A 13043-nucleotide genomic window follows, 5' to 3' on the forward strand; every position below is an offset into this window, starting at 1 on the left:
CCAGGTCAGCAGATGCTGTGGGAACAGATCAAGACGCTTTGCTGTGTATCGGCGGGGAAAAAAGAGCAGCCCGGTAGCTGGCTGAAGATCACTAGCTTCAAATACCCTCTGCCATGTGTTCCTTACATTTTGAAACAGATGTGACAATGTCCTACTTTTTCTAAAATACCTGCTCCGTGTGAGGCTCGAACTCACGACCTTCAGATTATGAGACTGACGCGCTGCCTACTGCGCCCACGAGGCACACTGCAGGCTGTGGCCCTCCCCCCACCCAGGTCAGCAGATGCTGTGGGAACAGATCAAGATGCTTTGCTGTGTATCGGCGGTGAAAAAAGAGCAGCCCGGTAGCTGGCTGAAGATCACTAGCTTCAAATACCCTCTGCCGTGTGTCCCTTACATTTTGAAACAGATGAACCAATGTCCTACTTTTTCTAAAATACCTGCCCCGTGTGAGGCTCGAACTCACGACCTTCAGATTATGAGACTGACGCGCTGCCTACTGCACCAACGACGCATGCTGCATGGCTTTGGCCCTCCCCCCACCCAGGTCAGCAGATGCTGTGGGAACAGATCAAGATGCTTTGCTGTGTATCGGCGGGGAAAAAAGAGCAGCCCGGTAGCTGGCTGAAGATCACTAGCTTCAAATACCCTCTGCCGTGTGTCCCTTACATTTTGAAACAGATGAACCAATGTCCTACTTTTTCTAAAATACCTGCCCCGTGTGAGGCTCGAACTCACGACCTTCAGATTATGAGACTGACGCGCTGCCTACTGCGCCAACGAGGCACACTGCTGGATGTGGCCCTCCCCCCACCAAGGTGAGCAAGTGCCTTGGAAACGGCACTAGACGCCGGTAGCTGGCTGTAGATAACTAGCTTCAAACAACCTCTGCCATGTGTCCCTTAAATTTTGAAACAGATGTGACAATGTCCTACTTTTTCTAAAACACCTGCCCCGTGTGAGGCTCGAACTCCCGACCTTCAGATTATGAGACTGACGCGCTGCCTACTACGCCAACGAGTCATGCTGCATGGCTTTGGCCCTCCCCCCACCCAGGTCAGCAGATGCTGTGGGAACAGCACTAGACGCTTTGCTGTGTATCGGCGGGGAAAAAAGAGCAGCCCGGTAGCTGGCTGAAGATCACTAGCTTCAAATACCCTCTGCCGTGTGTCCCTTACATTTTGAAACAGATGTGACAATGTCCTACTTTTTCTAAAATACCTGCCCCGTGTGAGGCTCGAACGCACGATCTTCAGATTACGAGACTGACGCGCTGCCTACTGCGCCAATGAGGCATGCTGCATGGCTGTAGCCCTCCCAGGTCAGCAGGTGCTGTGGAAACGGCACTAAACGCCTTGCTGTGTATCGGCAGGGAAAAAAGCGCAGCCCGGTGGCTGGATGAAGATTACTAGCTTCAAACACCCTCTGCCGTACGTCCCTAACATGTTGAAACAGATGTGACAATGTCCTACTTTTTCTAAAACACCTGCCCCGTGTGAGGCTCGAACTCACGACCTTCAGATTATGAGACTGACGCGCTGCCTACTGCGCCAACGAGGCATGCTGCATGGCTTTGGCCCTCCCCCCACCCAGGTCAGCAGATGCTGTGGGAACAGATCAAGACGCTTTGCTGTGTATCGGCGGGGAAAAAAGAGCAGCCCGGTAGCTGGCTGAAGATCACTAGCTTCAAATACCCTCTGCCATGTGTTCCTTACATTTTGAAACAGATGTGACAATGTCCTACTTTTTCTAAAATACCTGCCCCGTGTGAGGCTCGAACTCACGACCTTCAGATTATGAGACTGACGCGCTGCCTACTGCGCCCACGAGGCACGCTGCAGGCTGTGGCCCTCCCCCCACCAAGGTGAGCAGGTGCCTTGGAAACGGCGCTAGACGCCGGTAGCTGGCTGTAGATAACTAGCTTCAAACAACCTCTGCCATGTGTCCCTTACATTTTGAAACAGATGTGACAATGTCCTACTTTTTCTAAAACACCTGCCCCGTGTGAGGCTCGAACTCACGACCTTCAGATTATGAGACTGACGCGCTGCCTACTGCGCCAACGAGGCATGCTGCATGGCTGTAGCCCTCCCAGGTCAGCAGGTGCTGTGGAAACGGCACTAAACGCCTTGCTGTGTATCGGCAGGGAAAAAAGCGCAGCCCGGTGGCTGGATGAAGATTACTAGCTTCAAACACCCTCTGCCGTACGTCCCTAACATGTTGAAACAGATGTGACAATGTCCTACTTTTTCTAAAACACCTGCCCCGTGTGAGGCTCGAACTCACGACCTTCAGATTATGAGACTGACGCGCTGCCTACTGCGCCAACGAGGCATGCTGCATGGCTTTGGCCCTCCCCCCACCCAGGTCAGCAGATGCTGTGGGAACAGATCAAGACGCTTTGCTGTGTATCGGCGGGGAAAAAAGAGCAGCCCGGTAGCTGGCTGAAGATCACTAGCTTCAAATACCCTCTGCCATGTGTTCCTTACATTTTGAAACAGATGTGACAATGTCCTACTTTTTCTAAAATACCTGCCCCGTGTGAGGCTCGAACTCACGACCTTCAGATTATGAGACTGACGCGCTGCCTACTGCGCCCACGAGGCACGCTGCAGGCTGTGGCCCTCCCCCCACCAAGGTGAGCAGGTGCCTTGGAAACGGCGCTAGACGCCGGTAGCTGGCTGTAGATAACTAGCTTCAAACAACCTCTGCCATGTGTCCCTTACATTTTGAAACAGATGTGACAATGTCCTACTTTTTCTAAAACACCTGCCCCGTGTGAGGCTCGAACTCACGACCTTCAGATTATGAGACTGACGCGCTGCCTACTGCGCCAACGAGGCATGCTGCATGGCTGTAGCCCTCCCAGGTCAGCAGGTGCTGTGGAAACGGCACTAAACGCCTTGCTGTGTATCGGCAGGGAAAAAAGCGCAGCCCGGTGGCTGGATGAAGATTACTAGCTTCAAACACCCTCTGCCGTACGTCCCTAACATGTTGAAACAGATGTGACAATGTCCTACTTTTTCTAAAACACCTGCCCCGTGTGAGGCTCGAACTCACGACCTTCAGATTATGAGACTGACGCGCTGCCTACTGCGCCAACGAGGCATGCTGCATGGCTTTGGCCCTCCCCCCACCCAGGTCAGCAGATGCTGTGGGAACAGATCAAGACGCTTTGCTGTGTATCGGCGGGGAAAAAAGAGCAGCCCGGTAGCTGGCTGAAGATCACTAGCTTCAAATACCCTCTGCCATGTGTTCCTTACATTTTGAAACAGATGTGACAATGTCCTACTTTTTCTAAAATACCTGCTCCGTGTGAGGCTCGAACTCACGACCATCAGATTATGAGACTGACGCGCTGCCTACTGCGCCCACGAGGCACACTGCAGGCTGTGGCCCTCCCCCCACCCAGGTCAGCAGATGCTGTGGGAACAGATCAAGATGCTTTGCTGTGTATCGGCGGTGAAAAAAGAGCAGCCCGGTAGCTGGCTGAAGATCACTAGCTTCAAATACCCTCTGCCGTGTGTCCCTTACATTTTGAAACAGATGAACCAATGTCCTACTTTTTCTAAAATACCTGCCCCGTGTGAGGCTCGAACTCACGACCTTCAGATTATGAGACTGACGCGCTGCCTACTGCACCAACGACGCATGCTGCATGGCTTTGGCCCTCCCCCCACCCAGGTCAGCAGATGCTGTGGGAACAGATCAAGATGCTTTGCTGTGTATCGGCGGGGAAAAAAGAGCAGCCCGGTAGCTGGCTGAAGATCACTAGCTTCAAATACCCTCTGCCGTGTGTCCCTTACATTTTGAAACAGATGAACCAATGTCCTACTTTTTCTAAAATACCTGCCCTGTGTGAGGCTCGAACTCACGACCTTCAGATTATGAGACTGACGCGGTGCCTACTGCGCCAACGAGGCACACTGCTGGATGTGGCCCTCCCCCCACCAAGGTGAGCAAGTGCCTTGGAAACGGCACTAGACGCCGGTAGCTGGCTGTAGATAACTAGCTTCAAACAACCTCTGCCATGTGTCCCTTAAATTTTGAAACAGATGTGACAATGTCCTACTTTTTCTAAAACACCTGCCCCGTGTGAGGCTCGAACTCACGACCTTCAGATTATGAGACTGACGCACTGCCTACTACGCCAACGAGTCATGCTGCATGGCTTTGGCCCTCCCCCCACCCAGGTCAGCAGATGCTGTGGGAACAGCACTAGACGCTTTGCTGTGTATCGGCGGGGAAAAAAGAGCAGCCCGGTAGCTGGCTGAAGATCACTAGCTTCAAATACCCTCTGCCGTGTGTCCCTTACATTTTGAAACAGATGTGACAATGTCCTACTTTTTCTAAAATACCTGCCCCGTGTGAGGCTCGAACGCACGATCTTCAGATTACGAGACTGACGCGCTGCCTACTGCGCCAATGAGGCATGCTGCATGGCTGTAGCCCTCCCAGGTCAGCAGGTGCTGTGGAAACGGCACTAAACGCCTTGATGTGTATCGGCGGGGAAAAAAGCGCAGCCCGGTGGCTGGATGAAGATTACTAGCTTCAAACACCCTCTGCCGTACGTCCCTAACATGTTGAAAAAGATGTGACAATGTCCTACTTTTTCTAAAATACCTGCCCCGTGTGAGGCTCGTACTCACGACCTTCAGATTATGAGACTGACGCGCTGCCTACTGCGCCAACGAGGCATGCTGCATGGCTTTGGCCCTCCCCCCACCCAGGTCAGCAGATGCTGTGGGAACAGATCAAGACGCTTTGCTGTGTATCGGCGGGGAAAAAAGAGCAGCCCAGTAGCTGGCTGAAGATCACTAGCTTCAAATACCCTCTGCCGTGTGTCCCTTACATTTTGAAACAGATGTGACAATGTCCTACTTTTTCTAAAACACCTGCCCCGTGTGAGGCTCGAACTCACGACCTTCAGATTATGAGACTGACGCGCTGCCTACTGCGCCAACGAGGCATGCTGCATGGCTTTGGCCCTCCCCCCACCCAGGTCAGCAGATGCTGTGGGAACAGCACTAGACGCTTTGCTGTGTATCGGCGGGGAAAAAAGAGCAGCCCGGTGGCTGGATGAAGATTACTAGCTTCAAACACCCTCTGCCGTGTGTCCCTTACATTTTGAAACAGATGTGACAATGTCCTACTTTTTCTAAAATACCTGCCCCGTGTGAGGCTCGAACGCACGATCTTCAGATTATGAGACTGACGCGCTGCCTACTGCGCCCACGAGGCACACTGCAGGCTGTGGCCCTCCCCCCACCCAGGTCAGCAGATGCTGTGGGAACAGATCAAGATGCCTTGCTGTGTATCGGCGGGGAAAAAAGAGCAGCCCGGTAGCTGGCTGAAGATCACTAGCTTCAAATACCCTCTGCCATGTGTCCCTTACATTTTGAAACAGATGTGACAATGTCCTACTTTTTCTAAAACACCTGCCCCGTGTGAGGCTCGAACTCACGACCTTCAGATTATGAGACTGACGCGCTGCCTACTGCGCCAACGAGGCATGCTGCTTGGCTTTGGCCCTCCCCCTACCCAGGTCAGCAGATGCTGTGGGAACAGCACTAGACGCTTTGCTGTGTATCGGCGGGGAAAAAAGAGCAGCCCAGTAGCTGGCTGAAGATCACTAGCTTCAAATACCCTCTGCCGTGTGTCCCTTACATTTTGAAACAGATGTGACAATGTCCTACTTTTTCTAAAACACCTGCCCCGTGTGAGGCTCGAACTCACGACCTTCAGATTATGAGACTGACGCGCTGCCTACTGCGCCAACGAGGCATGCTGCATGGCTTTGGCCCTCCCCCCACCCAGGTCAGCAGATGCTGTGGGAACAGCACTAGACGCTTTGCTGTGTATCGGCGGGGAAAAAAGAGCAGCCCGGTGGCTGGATGAAGATTACTAGCTTCAAACACCCTCTGCCGTGTGTCCCTTACATTTTGAAACAGATGTGACAATGTCCTACTTTTTCTAAAATACCTGCCCCGTGTGAGGCTCGAACGCACGATCTTCAGATTATGAGACTGACGCGCTGCCTACTGCGCCCACGAGGCACACTGCAGGCTGTGGCCCTCCCCCCACCCAGGTCAGCAGATGCTGTGGGAACAGATCAAGATGCCTTGCTGTGTATCGGCGGGGAAAAAAGAGCAGCCCGGTAGCTGGCTGAAGATCACTAGCTTCAAATACCCTCTGCCATGTGTCCCTTACATTTTGAAACAGATGTGACAATGTCCTACTTTTTCTAAAACACCTGCCCCGTGTGAGGCTCGAACTCACGACCTTCAGATTATGAGACTGACGCGCTGCCTACTGCGCCAACGAGGCATGCTGCTTGGCTTTGGCCCTCCCCCTACCCAGGTCAGCAGATGCTGTGGGAACAGCACTAGACGCTTTGCTGTGTATCGGCGGGGAAAAAAGAGCAGCCCGGTAGCTGGCTGAAGATCACTAGCTTCAAATACCCTCTGCCGTGTGTCCCTTACATTTTGAAACAGATGTGACAATGTCCTACTTTTTCTAAAATACCTGCCCCGTGTGAGGCTCGAACTCACGACCTTCAGATTATGAGACTGACGCGCTGCCTACTGCGCCCACGAGGCACGCTGCAGGCTGTGGCCCTCCCCCCACCAAGGTGAGCAAGTGCCTTGGAAACGGCGCTAGACGCCGGTAGCTGGCTGTAGATAACTAGCTTCAAACACCCTCTGCCGTGTGTCCCTTGCATTTTGAAACAGATGTGACAATGTCCTACTTTTTCTAAAACACCTGCCCCGTGTGAGGCTCGAACTCACGACCTTCAGATTATGAGACTGACGCGCTGCCTACTGCGCCAACGAGGCATGCTGCATGGCTTTGGCCCTCCCCCTACCCAGGTCAGCAGATGCTGTGGGAACAGATCAAGATGCTTTGCTGTGTATCGGCGGGGAAAAAAGAGCAGCCCGGTAGCTGGCTGAAGATCACTAGCTTCAAATACCCTCTGCCGTGTGTCCCTTACATTTTGAAACAGATGAACCAATGTCCTACTTTTTCTAAAATACCTGCCCTGTGTGAGGCTCGAACTCACGACCTTCAGATTATGAGACTGACGCGGTGCCTACTGCGCCAACGAGGCACACTGCTGGATGTGGCCCTCCCCCCACCAAGGTGAGCAAGTGCCTTGGAAACGGCACTAGACGCCGGTAGCTGGCTGTAGATAACTAGCTTCAAACAACCTCTGCCATGTGTCCCTTAAATTTTGAAACAGATGTGACAATGTCCTACTTTTTCTAAAACACCTGCCCCGTGTGAGGCTCGAACTCACGACCTTCAGATTATGAGACTGACGCACTGCCTACTACGCCAACGAGTCATGCTGCATGGCTTTGGCCCTCCCCCCACCCAGGTCAGCAGATGCTGTGGGAACAGCACTAGACGCTTTGCTGTGTATCGGCGGGGAAAAAAGAGCAGCCCGGTAGCTGGCTGAAGATCACTAGCTTCAAATACCCTCTGCCGTGTGTCCCTTACATTTTGAAACAGATGTGACAATGTCCTACTTTTTCTAAAATACCTGCCCCGTGTGAGGCTCGAACGCACGATCTTCAGATTACGAGACTGACGCGCTGCCTACTGCGCCAATGAGGCATGCTGCATGGCTGTAGCCCTCCCAGGTCAGCAGGTGCTGTGGAAACGGCACTAAACGCCTTGATGTGTATCGGCGGGGAAAAAAGCGCAGCCCGGTGGCTGGATGAAGATTACTAGCTTCAAACACCCTCTGCCGTACGTCCCTAACATGTTGAAAAAGATGTGACAATGTCCTACTTTTTCTAAAATACCTGCCCCGTGTGAGGCTCGTACTCACGACCTTCAGATTATGAGACTGACGCGCTGCCTACTGCGCCAACGAGGCATGCTGCATGGCTTTGGCCCTCCCCCCACCCAGGTCAGCAGATGCTGTGGGAACAGATCAAGACGCTTTGCTGTGTATCGGCGGGGAAAAAAGAGCAGCCCAGTAGCTGGCTGAAGATCACTAGCTTCAAATACCCTCTGCCGTGTGTCCCTTACATTTTGAAACAGATGTGACAATGTCCTACTTTTTCTAAAACACCTGCCCCGTGTGAGGCTCGAACTCACGACCTTCAGATTATGAGACTGACGCGCTGCCTACTGCGCCAACGAGGCATGCTGCATGGCTTTGGCCCTCCCCCCACCCAGGTCAGCAGATGCTGTGGGAACAGCACTAGACGCTTTGCTGTGTATCGGCGGGGAAAAAAGAGCAGCCCGGTGGCTGGATGAAGATTACTAGCTTCAAACACCCTCTGCCGTGTGTCCCTTACATTTTGAAACAGATGTGACAATGTCCTACTTTTTCTAAAATACCTGCCCCGTGTGAGGCTCGAACGCACGATCTTCAGATTATGAGACTGACGCGCTGCCTACTGCGCCCACGAGGCACACTGCAGGCTGTGGCCCTCCCCCCACCCAGGTCAGCAGATGCTGTGGGAACAGATCAAGATGCCTTGCTGTGTATCGGCGGGGAAAAAAGAGCAGCCCGGTAGCTGGCTGAAGATCACTAGCTTCAAATACCCTCTGCCATGTGTCCCTTACATTTTGAAACAGATGTGACAATGTCCTACTTTTTCTAAAACACCTGCCCCGTGTGAGGCTCGAACTCACGACCTTCAGATTATGAGACTGACGCGCTGCCTACTGCGCCAACGAGGCATGCTGCTTGGCTTTGGCCCTCCCCCTACCCAGGTCAGCAGATGCTGTGGGAACAGCACTAGACGCTTTGCTGTGTATCGGCGGGGAAAAAAGAGCAGCCCAGTAGCTGGCTGAAGATCACTAGCTTCAAATACCCTCTGCCGTGTGTCCCTTACATTTTGAAACAGATGTGACAATGTCCTACTTTTTCTAAAACACCTGCCCCGTGTGAGGCTCGAACTCACGACCTTCAGATTATGAGACTGACGCGCTGCCTACTGCGCCAACGAGGCATGCTGCATGGCTTTGGCCCTCCCCCCACCCAGGTCAGCAGATGCTGTGGGAACAGCACTAGACGCTTTGCTGTGTATCGGCGGGGAAAAAAGAGCAGCCCGGTGGCTGGATGAAGATTACTAGCTTCAAACACCCTCTGCCGTGTGTCCCTTACATTTTGAAACAGATGTGACAATGTCCTACTTTTTCTAAAATACCTGCCCCGTGTGAGGCTCGAACGCACGATCTTCAGATTATGAGACTGACGCGCTGCCTACTGCGCCCACGAGGCACACTGCAGGCTGTGGCCCTCCCCCCACCCAGGTCAGCAGATGCTGTGGGAACAGATCAAGATGCCTTGCTGTGTATCGGCGGGGAAAAAAGAGCAGCCCGGTAGCTGGCTGAAGATCACTAGCTTCAAATACCCTCTGCCATGTGTCCCTTACATTTTGAAACAGATGTGACAATGTCCTACTTTTTCTAAAACACCTGCCCCGTGTGAGGCTCGAACTCACGACCTTCAGATTATGAGACTGACGCGCTGCCTACTGCGCCAACGAGGCATGCTGCTTGGCTTTGGCCCTCCCCCTACCCAGGTCAGCAGATGCTGTGGGAACAGCACTAGACGCTTTGCTGTGTATCGGCGGGGAAAAAAGAGCAGCCCGGTAGCTGGCTGAAGATCACTAGCTTCAAATACCCTCTGCCGTGTGTCCCTTACATTTTGAAACAGATGTGACAATGTCCTACTTTTTCTAAAATACCTGCCCCGTGTGAGGCTCGAACTCACGACCTTCAGATTATGAGACTGACGCGCTGCCTACTGCGCCCACGAGGCACGCTGCAGGCTGTGGCCCTCCCCCCACCAAGGTGAGCAAGTGCCTTGGAAACGGCGCTAGACGCCGGTAGCTGGCTGTAGATAACTAGCTTCAAACACCCTCTGCCGTGTGTCCCTTGCATTTTGAAACAGATGTGACAATGTCCTACTTTTTCTAAAACACCTGCCCCGTGTGAGGCTCGAACTCACGACCTTCAGATTATGAGACTGACGCGCTGCCTACTGCGCCAACGAGGCATGCTGCATGGCTTTGGCCCTCCCCCTACCCAGGTCAGCAGATGCTGTGGGAACAGCACTAGACGCTTTGCTGTGTATCGGCGGGGAAAAAAGAGCAGCCCGGTAGCTGGCTGAAGATCACTAGCTTCAAATACCCTCTGCCGTGTGTCCCTTACATTTTGAAACAGATGTGACAATGTCCTACTTTTTCTAAAATACCTGCCCCGTGTGAGGCTCGAACTCACGACCTTCAGATTATGAGACTGACGCGCTGCCTACTGCGCCCACGAGGCACGCTGCAGGCTGTGGCCCTCCCCCCACCAAGGTGAGCAAGTGCCTTGGAAACGGCGCTAGACGCCGGTAGCTGGATGAAGATTACTAGCTTCAAACACCCTCTGCCGTACGTCCCTAACATGTTGAAACAGATGTGACAATGTCCTACTTTTTCTAAAACACCTGCCCCGTGTGAGGCTCGAACTCACAACCTTCAGATTATGAGACTGACGCGCTGCCTACTGCGCCAACGAGGCATGCTGCATGGCTTTGGCCCTCCCCCCACCCAGGTCAGCAGATGCTGTGGGAACAGATCAAGACGCTTTGCTGTGTATCGGCGGGGAAAAAAGAGCAGCCCGGTAGCTGGCTGAAGATCACTAGCTTCAAATACCCTCTGCCATGTGTTCCTTACATTTTGAAACAGATGTGACAATGTCCTACTTTTTCTAAAATACCTGCTCCGTGTGAGGCTCGAACTCACGACCTTCAGATTATGAGACTGACGCGCTGCCTACTGCGCCCACGAGGCACACTGCAGGCTGTGGCCCTCCCCCCACCCAGGTCAGCAGATGCTGTGGGAACAGATCAAGATGCTTTGCTGTGTATCGGCGGTGAAAAAAGAGCAGCCCGGTAGCTGGCTGAAGATCACTAGCTTCAAATACCCTCTGCCGTGTGTCCCTTACATTTTGAAACAGATGAACCAATGTCCTACTTTTTCTAAAATACCTGCCCCGTGTGAGGCTCGAACTCACGACCTTCAGATTATGAGACTGACGCGCTGCCTACTGCACCAACGACGCATGCTGCATGGCTTTGGCCCTCCCCCCACCCAGGTCAGCAGATGCTGTGGGAACAGATCAAGATGCTTTGCTGTGTATCGGCGGGGAAAAAAGAGCAGCCCGGTAGCTGGCTGAAGATCACTAGCTTCAAATACCCTCTGCCGTGTGTCCCTTACATTTTGAAACAGATGTGACAATGTCCTACTTTTTCTAAAACACCTGCCCCGTGTGAGGCTCGAACTCACGACCTTCAGATTATGAGACTGACGCGCTGCCTACTGCGCCAACGAGGCATGCTGCATGGCTGTAGCCCTCCCAGGTCAGCAGGTGCTGTGGAAACGGCACTAAACGCCTTGCTGTGTATCGGCAGGGAAAAAAGCGCAGCCCGGTGGCTGGATGAAGATTACTAGCTTCAAACACCCTCTGCCGTACGTCCCTAACATGTTGAAACAGATGTGACAATGTCCTACTTTTTCTAAAATACCTGCCCCGTGTGAGGCTCGAACTCACGACCTTCAGATTATGAGACTGACGCGCTGCCTACTGCGCCAACGAGGCACACTGCTGGCTGTGGCCCTCCCCCCACCAAGGTGAGCAAGTGCCTTGGAAACGGCACTAGACGCCGGTAGCTGGCTGTAGATAACTAGCTTCAAACAACCTCTGCCATGTGTCCCTTAAATTTTGAAACAGATGTGACAATGTCCTACTTTTTCTAAAACACCTGCCCCGTGTGAGGCTCGAACTCACGACCTTCAGATTATGAGACTGACGCGCTGCCTACTACGCCAACGAGTCATGCTGCATGGCTTTGGCCCTCCCCCCACCCAGGTCAGCAGATGCTGTGGGAACAGCACTAGACGCTTTGCTGTGTATCGGCGGGGAAAAAAGAGCAGCCCGGTAGCTGGCTGAAGATCACTAGCTTCAAATACCCTCTGCCGTGTGTCCCTTACATTTTGAAACAGATGTGACAATGTCCTACTTTTTCTAAAATACCTGCCCCGTGTGAGGCTCGAACGCACGATCTTCAGATTACGAGACTGACCCGCTGCCTACTGCGCCAATGAGGCATGCTGCATGGCTGTAGCCCTCCCAGGTCAGCAGGTGCTGTGGAAACGGCACTAAACGCGTTGATGTGTATCGGCGGGGAAAAAAGCGCAGCCCGGTGGCTGGATGAAGATTACTAGCTTCAAACACCCTCTGCCGTACGTCCCTAACATGTTGAAACAGATGTGACAATGTCCTACTTTTTCTAAAATACCTGCCCCGTGTGAGGCTCGAACTCACGACCTTCAGATTATGAGACTGACGCGCTGCCTACTGCGCCAACGAGGCATGCTGCATGGCTTTGGCCCTCCCCCTACCTAGGTCAGCAGATGCTGTGGGAACAGCACTAGACGCTTTGCTGTGTATCGGCGGGGAAAAAAGAGCAGCCCGGTAGCTGGCTGAAGATCACTAGCTTCAAATACCCTCTGCCGTGTGTCCCTTACATTTTGAAACAGATGTGACAATGTCCTACTTTTTCTAAAATACCTGCCCCGTGTGAGGCTCGAACTCACGACCTTCAGATTATGAGACTGACGCGCTGCCTACTGCGCCAACAAGGCATGCTGCATGGCTTTGGCCCTCCCCCCACCCAGGTCAGCAGATGCTGTGGGAACAGATCAAGATGCGTTGCTGTGTATCGGCGGGGAAAAAAGAGCAGCCCGGTAGCTGGCTGAAGATCACTAGCTTCAAATACCCTCTGCCGTGTGTCCCTTACATTTTGAAACAGATGTGACAATGTCCTACTTTTTCTAAAATACCTGCCCCGTGTGAGGCTCGAACTCACGACCTTCAGATTATGAGACTGACGCGCTGCCTACTGCGCCAACGAGGCATGCTGCATGGCTGTAGCCCTCCCAGGTCAGCAGGTGCTGTGGAAACGGCACTAAACGCCTTGCTGTGTATCGGCAGGGAAAAAAGCGCAGCCCGGTGGCTGGATGAAGATTACT

The 13043-nt window shown here is 53.1% G+C and overlaps 40 non-coding genes across 40 annotated transcripts; all 40 read right to left on the reverse strand.

Annotated features, from left to right (window-relative positions):
- Positions 1-170: 170 nt before the first annotated feature.
- On the reverse strand, positions 171-243 carry trnam-cau (transfer RNA methionine (anticodon CAU)). Its single transcript has one exon. It is a non-coding gene; the product is annotated as a tRNA-Met (tRNA).
- Positions 244-441: 198 nt separating this feature from the next.
- On the reverse strand, positions 442-514 carry trnam-cau (transfer RNA methionine (anticodon CAU)). Its single transcript has one exon. It is a non-coding gene; the product is annotated as a tRNA-Met (tRNA).
- Positions 515-713: 199 nt separating this feature from the next.
- On the reverse strand, positions 714-786 carry trnam-cau (transfer RNA methionine (anticodon CAU)). The gene has a single exon. It is a non-coding gene; the product is annotated as a tRNA-Met (tRNA).
- A 436-nt stretch (positions 787-1222) lies between these two features.
- trnat-cgu (transfer RNA threonine (anticodon CGU)) lies at positions 1223-1295 on the reverse strand. Its single transcript has one exon. It is a non-coding gene; the product is annotated as a tRNA-Thr (tRNA).
- Positions 1296-1487: 192 nt separating this feature from the next.
- trnam-cau (transfer RNA methionine (anticodon CAU)) lies at positions 1488-1560 on the reverse strand. Its single transcript has one exon. It is a non-coding gene; the product is annotated as a tRNA-Met (tRNA).
- Positions 1561-1759: 199 nt separating this feature from the next.
- On the reverse strand, positions 1760-1832 carry trnam-cau (transfer RNA methionine (anticodon CAU)). Its single transcript has one exon. It is a non-coding gene; the product is annotated as a tRNA-Met (tRNA).
- A 164-nt stretch (positions 1833-1996) lies between these two features.
- Positions 1997-2069, reverse strand: trnam-cau (transfer RNA methionine (anticodon CAU)). Its single transcript has one exon. It is a non-coding gene; the product is annotated as a tRNA-Met (tRNA).
- A 192-nt stretch (positions 2070-2261) lies between these two features.
- trnam-cau (transfer RNA methionine (anticodon CAU)) lies at positions 2262-2334 on the reverse strand. The gene has a single exon. It is a non-coding gene; the product is annotated as a tRNA-Met (tRNA).
- A 199-nt stretch (positions 2335-2533) lies between these two features.
- On the reverse strand, positions 2534-2606 carry trnam-cau (transfer RNA methionine (anticodon CAU)). The gene has a single exon. It is a non-coding gene; the product is annotated as a tRNA-Met (tRNA).
- Positions 2607-2770: 164 nt separating this feature from the next.
- trnam-cau (transfer RNA methionine (anticodon CAU)) lies at positions 2771-2843 on the reverse strand. The gene has a single exon. It is a non-coding gene; the product is annotated as a tRNA-Met (tRNA).
- A 192-nt stretch (positions 2844-3035) lies between these two features.
- Positions 3036-3108, reverse strand: trnam-cau (transfer RNA methionine (anticodon CAU)). The gene has a single exon. It is a non-coding gene; the product is annotated as a tRNA-Met (tRNA).
- A 470-nt stretch (positions 3109-3578) lies between these two features.
- Positions 3579-3651, reverse strand: trnam-cau (transfer RNA methionine (anticodon CAU)). The gene has a single exon. It is a non-coding gene; the product is annotated as a tRNA-Met (tRNA).
- Positions 3652-3850: 199 nt separating this feature from the next.
- On the reverse strand, positions 3851-3923 carry trnam-cau (transfer RNA methionine (anticodon CAU)). The gene has a single exon. It is a non-coding gene; the product is annotated as a tRNA-Met (tRNA).
- A 436-nt stretch (positions 3924-4359) lies between these two features.
- Positions 4360-4432, reverse strand: trnat-cgu (transfer RNA threonine (anticodon CGU)). The gene has a single exon. It is a non-coding gene; the product is annotated as a tRNA-Thr (tRNA).
- A 192-nt stretch (positions 4433-4624) lies between these two features.
- On the reverse strand, positions 4625-4697 carry trnam-cau (transfer RNA methionine (anticodon CAU)). The gene has a single exon. It is a non-coding gene; the product is annotated as a tRNA-Met (tRNA).
- Positions 4698-4896: 199 nt separating this feature from the next.
- trnam-cau (transfer RNA methionine (anticodon CAU)) lies at positions 4897-4969 on the reverse strand. Its single transcript has one exon. It is a non-coding gene; the product is annotated as a tRNA-Met (tRNA).
- Positions 4970-5439: 470 nt separating this feature from the next.
- Positions 5440-5512, reverse strand: trnam-cau (transfer RNA methionine (anticodon CAU)). The gene has a single exon. It is a non-coding gene; the product is annotated as a tRNA-Met (tRNA).
- A 199-nt stretch (positions 5513-5711) lies between these two features.
- trnam-cau (transfer RNA methionine (anticodon CAU)) lies at positions 5712-5784 on the reverse strand. Its single transcript has one exon. It is a non-coding gene; the product is annotated as a tRNA-Met (tRNA).
- A 470-nt stretch (positions 5785-6254) lies between these two features.
- On the reverse strand, positions 6255-6327 carry trnam-cau (transfer RNA methionine (anticodon CAU)). The gene has a single exon. It is a non-coding gene; the product is annotated as a tRNA-Met (tRNA).
- A 199-nt stretch (positions 6328-6526) lies between these two features.
- trnam-cau (transfer RNA methionine (anticodon CAU)) lies at positions 6527-6599 on the reverse strand. The gene has a single exon. It is a non-coding gene; the product is annotated as a tRNA-Met (tRNA).
- Positions 6600-6763: 164 nt separating this feature from the next.
- trnam-cau (transfer RNA methionine (anticodon CAU)) lies at positions 6764-6836 on the reverse strand. The gene has a single exon. It is a non-coding gene; the product is annotated as a tRNA-Met (tRNA).
- Positions 6837-7035: 199 nt separating this feature from the next.
- trnam-cau (transfer RNA methionine (anticodon CAU)) lies at positions 7036-7108 on the reverse strand. Its single transcript has one exon. It is a non-coding gene; the product is annotated as a tRNA-Met (tRNA).
- A 436-nt stretch (positions 7109-7544) lies between these two features.
- On the reverse strand, positions 7545-7617 carry trnat-cgu (transfer RNA threonine (anticodon CGU)). The gene has a single exon. It is a non-coding gene; the product is annotated as a tRNA-Thr (tRNA).
- A 192-nt stretch (positions 7618-7809) lies between these two features.
- trnam-cau (transfer RNA methionine (anticodon CAU)) lies at positions 7810-7882 on the reverse strand. The gene has a single exon. It is a non-coding gene; the product is annotated as a tRNA-Met (tRNA).
- A 199-nt stretch (positions 7883-8081) lies between these two features.
- Positions 8082-8154, reverse strand: trnam-cau (transfer RNA methionine (anticodon CAU)). Its single transcript has one exon. It is a non-coding gene; the product is annotated as a tRNA-Met (tRNA).
- Positions 8155-8624: 470 nt separating this feature from the next.
- On the reverse strand, positions 8625-8697 carry trnam-cau (transfer RNA methionine (anticodon CAU)). The gene has a single exon. It is a non-coding gene; the product is annotated as a tRNA-Met (tRNA).
- A 199-nt stretch (positions 8698-8896) lies between these two features.
- On the reverse strand, positions 8897-8969 carry trnam-cau (transfer RNA methionine (anticodon CAU)). The gene has a single exon. It is a non-coding gene; the product is annotated as a tRNA-Met (tRNA).
- A 470-nt stretch (positions 8970-9439) lies between these two features.
- On the reverse strand, positions 9440-9512 carry trnam-cau (transfer RNA methionine (anticodon CAU)). The gene has a single exon. It is a non-coding gene; the product is annotated as a tRNA-Met (tRNA).
- A 199-nt stretch (positions 9513-9711) lies between these two features.
- On the reverse strand, positions 9712-9784 carry trnam-cau (transfer RNA methionine (anticodon CAU)). The gene has a single exon. It is a non-coding gene; the product is annotated as a tRNA-Met (tRNA).
- Positions 9785-9948: 164 nt separating this feature from the next.
- trnam-cau (transfer RNA methionine (anticodon CAU)) lies at positions 9949-10021 on the reverse strand. The gene has a single exon. It is a non-coding gene; the product is annotated as a tRNA-Met (tRNA).
- Positions 10022-10220: 199 nt separating this feature from the next.
- Positions 10221-10293, reverse strand: trnam-cau (transfer RNA methionine (anticodon CAU)). The gene has a single exon. It is a non-coding gene; the product is annotated as a tRNA-Met (tRNA).
- Positions 10294-10457: 164 nt separating this feature from the next.
- Positions 10458-10530, reverse strand: trnam-cau (transfer RNA methionine (anticodon CAU)). The gene has a single exon. It is a non-coding gene; the product is annotated as a tRNA-Met (tRNA).
- Positions 10531-10729: 199 nt separating this feature from the next.
- trnam-cau (transfer RNA methionine (anticodon CAU)) lies at positions 10730-10802 on the reverse strand. The gene has a single exon. It is a non-coding gene; the product is annotated as a tRNA-Met (tRNA).
- Positions 10803-11000: 198 nt separating this feature from the next.
- On the reverse strand, positions 11001-11073 carry trnam-cau (transfer RNA methionine (anticodon CAU)). Its single transcript has one exon. It is a non-coding gene; the product is annotated as a tRNA-Met (tRNA).
- A 199-nt stretch (positions 11074-11272) lies between these two features.
- trnam-cau (transfer RNA methionine (anticodon CAU)) lies at positions 11273-11345 on the reverse strand. The gene has a single exon. It is a non-coding gene; the product is annotated as a tRNA-Met (tRNA).
- A 192-nt stretch (positions 11346-11537) lies between these two features.
- trnam-cau (transfer RNA methionine (anticodon CAU)) lies at positions 11538-11610 on the reverse strand. The gene has a single exon. It is a non-coding gene; the product is annotated as a tRNA-Met (tRNA).
- Positions 11611-11774: 164 nt separating this feature from the next.
- trnam-cau (transfer RNA methionine (anticodon CAU)) lies at positions 11775-11847 on the reverse strand. Its single transcript has one exon. It is a non-coding gene; the product is annotated as a tRNA-Met (tRNA).
- A 464-nt stretch (positions 11848-12311) lies between these two features.
- trnam-cau (transfer RNA methionine (anticodon CAU)) lies at positions 12312-12384 on the reverse strand. The gene has a single exon. It is a non-coding gene; the product is annotated as a tRNA-Met (tRNA).
- Positions 12385-12583: 199 nt separating this feature from the next.
- On the reverse strand, positions 12584-12656 carry trnam-cau (transfer RNA methionine (anticodon CAU)). The gene has a single exon. It is a non-coding gene; the product is annotated as a tRNA-Met (tRNA).
- Positions 12657-12855: 199 nt separating this feature from the next.
- trnam-cau (transfer RNA methionine (anticodon CAU)) lies at positions 12856-12928 on the reverse strand. Its single transcript has one exon. It is a non-coding gene; the product is annotated as a tRNA-Met (tRNA).
- Positions 12929-13043: the final 115 nt, after the last annotated feature.

Source organism: Osmerus mordax, chromosome 1, assembly GCF_038355195.1.
Source record: "Osmerus mordax isolate fOsmMor3 chromosome 1, fOsmMor3.pri, whole genome shotgun sequence".
Classification (NCBI taxonomy): Eukaryota; Metazoa; Chordata; class Actinopteri; order Osmeriformes; family Osmeridae; genus Osmerus; species Osmerus mordax.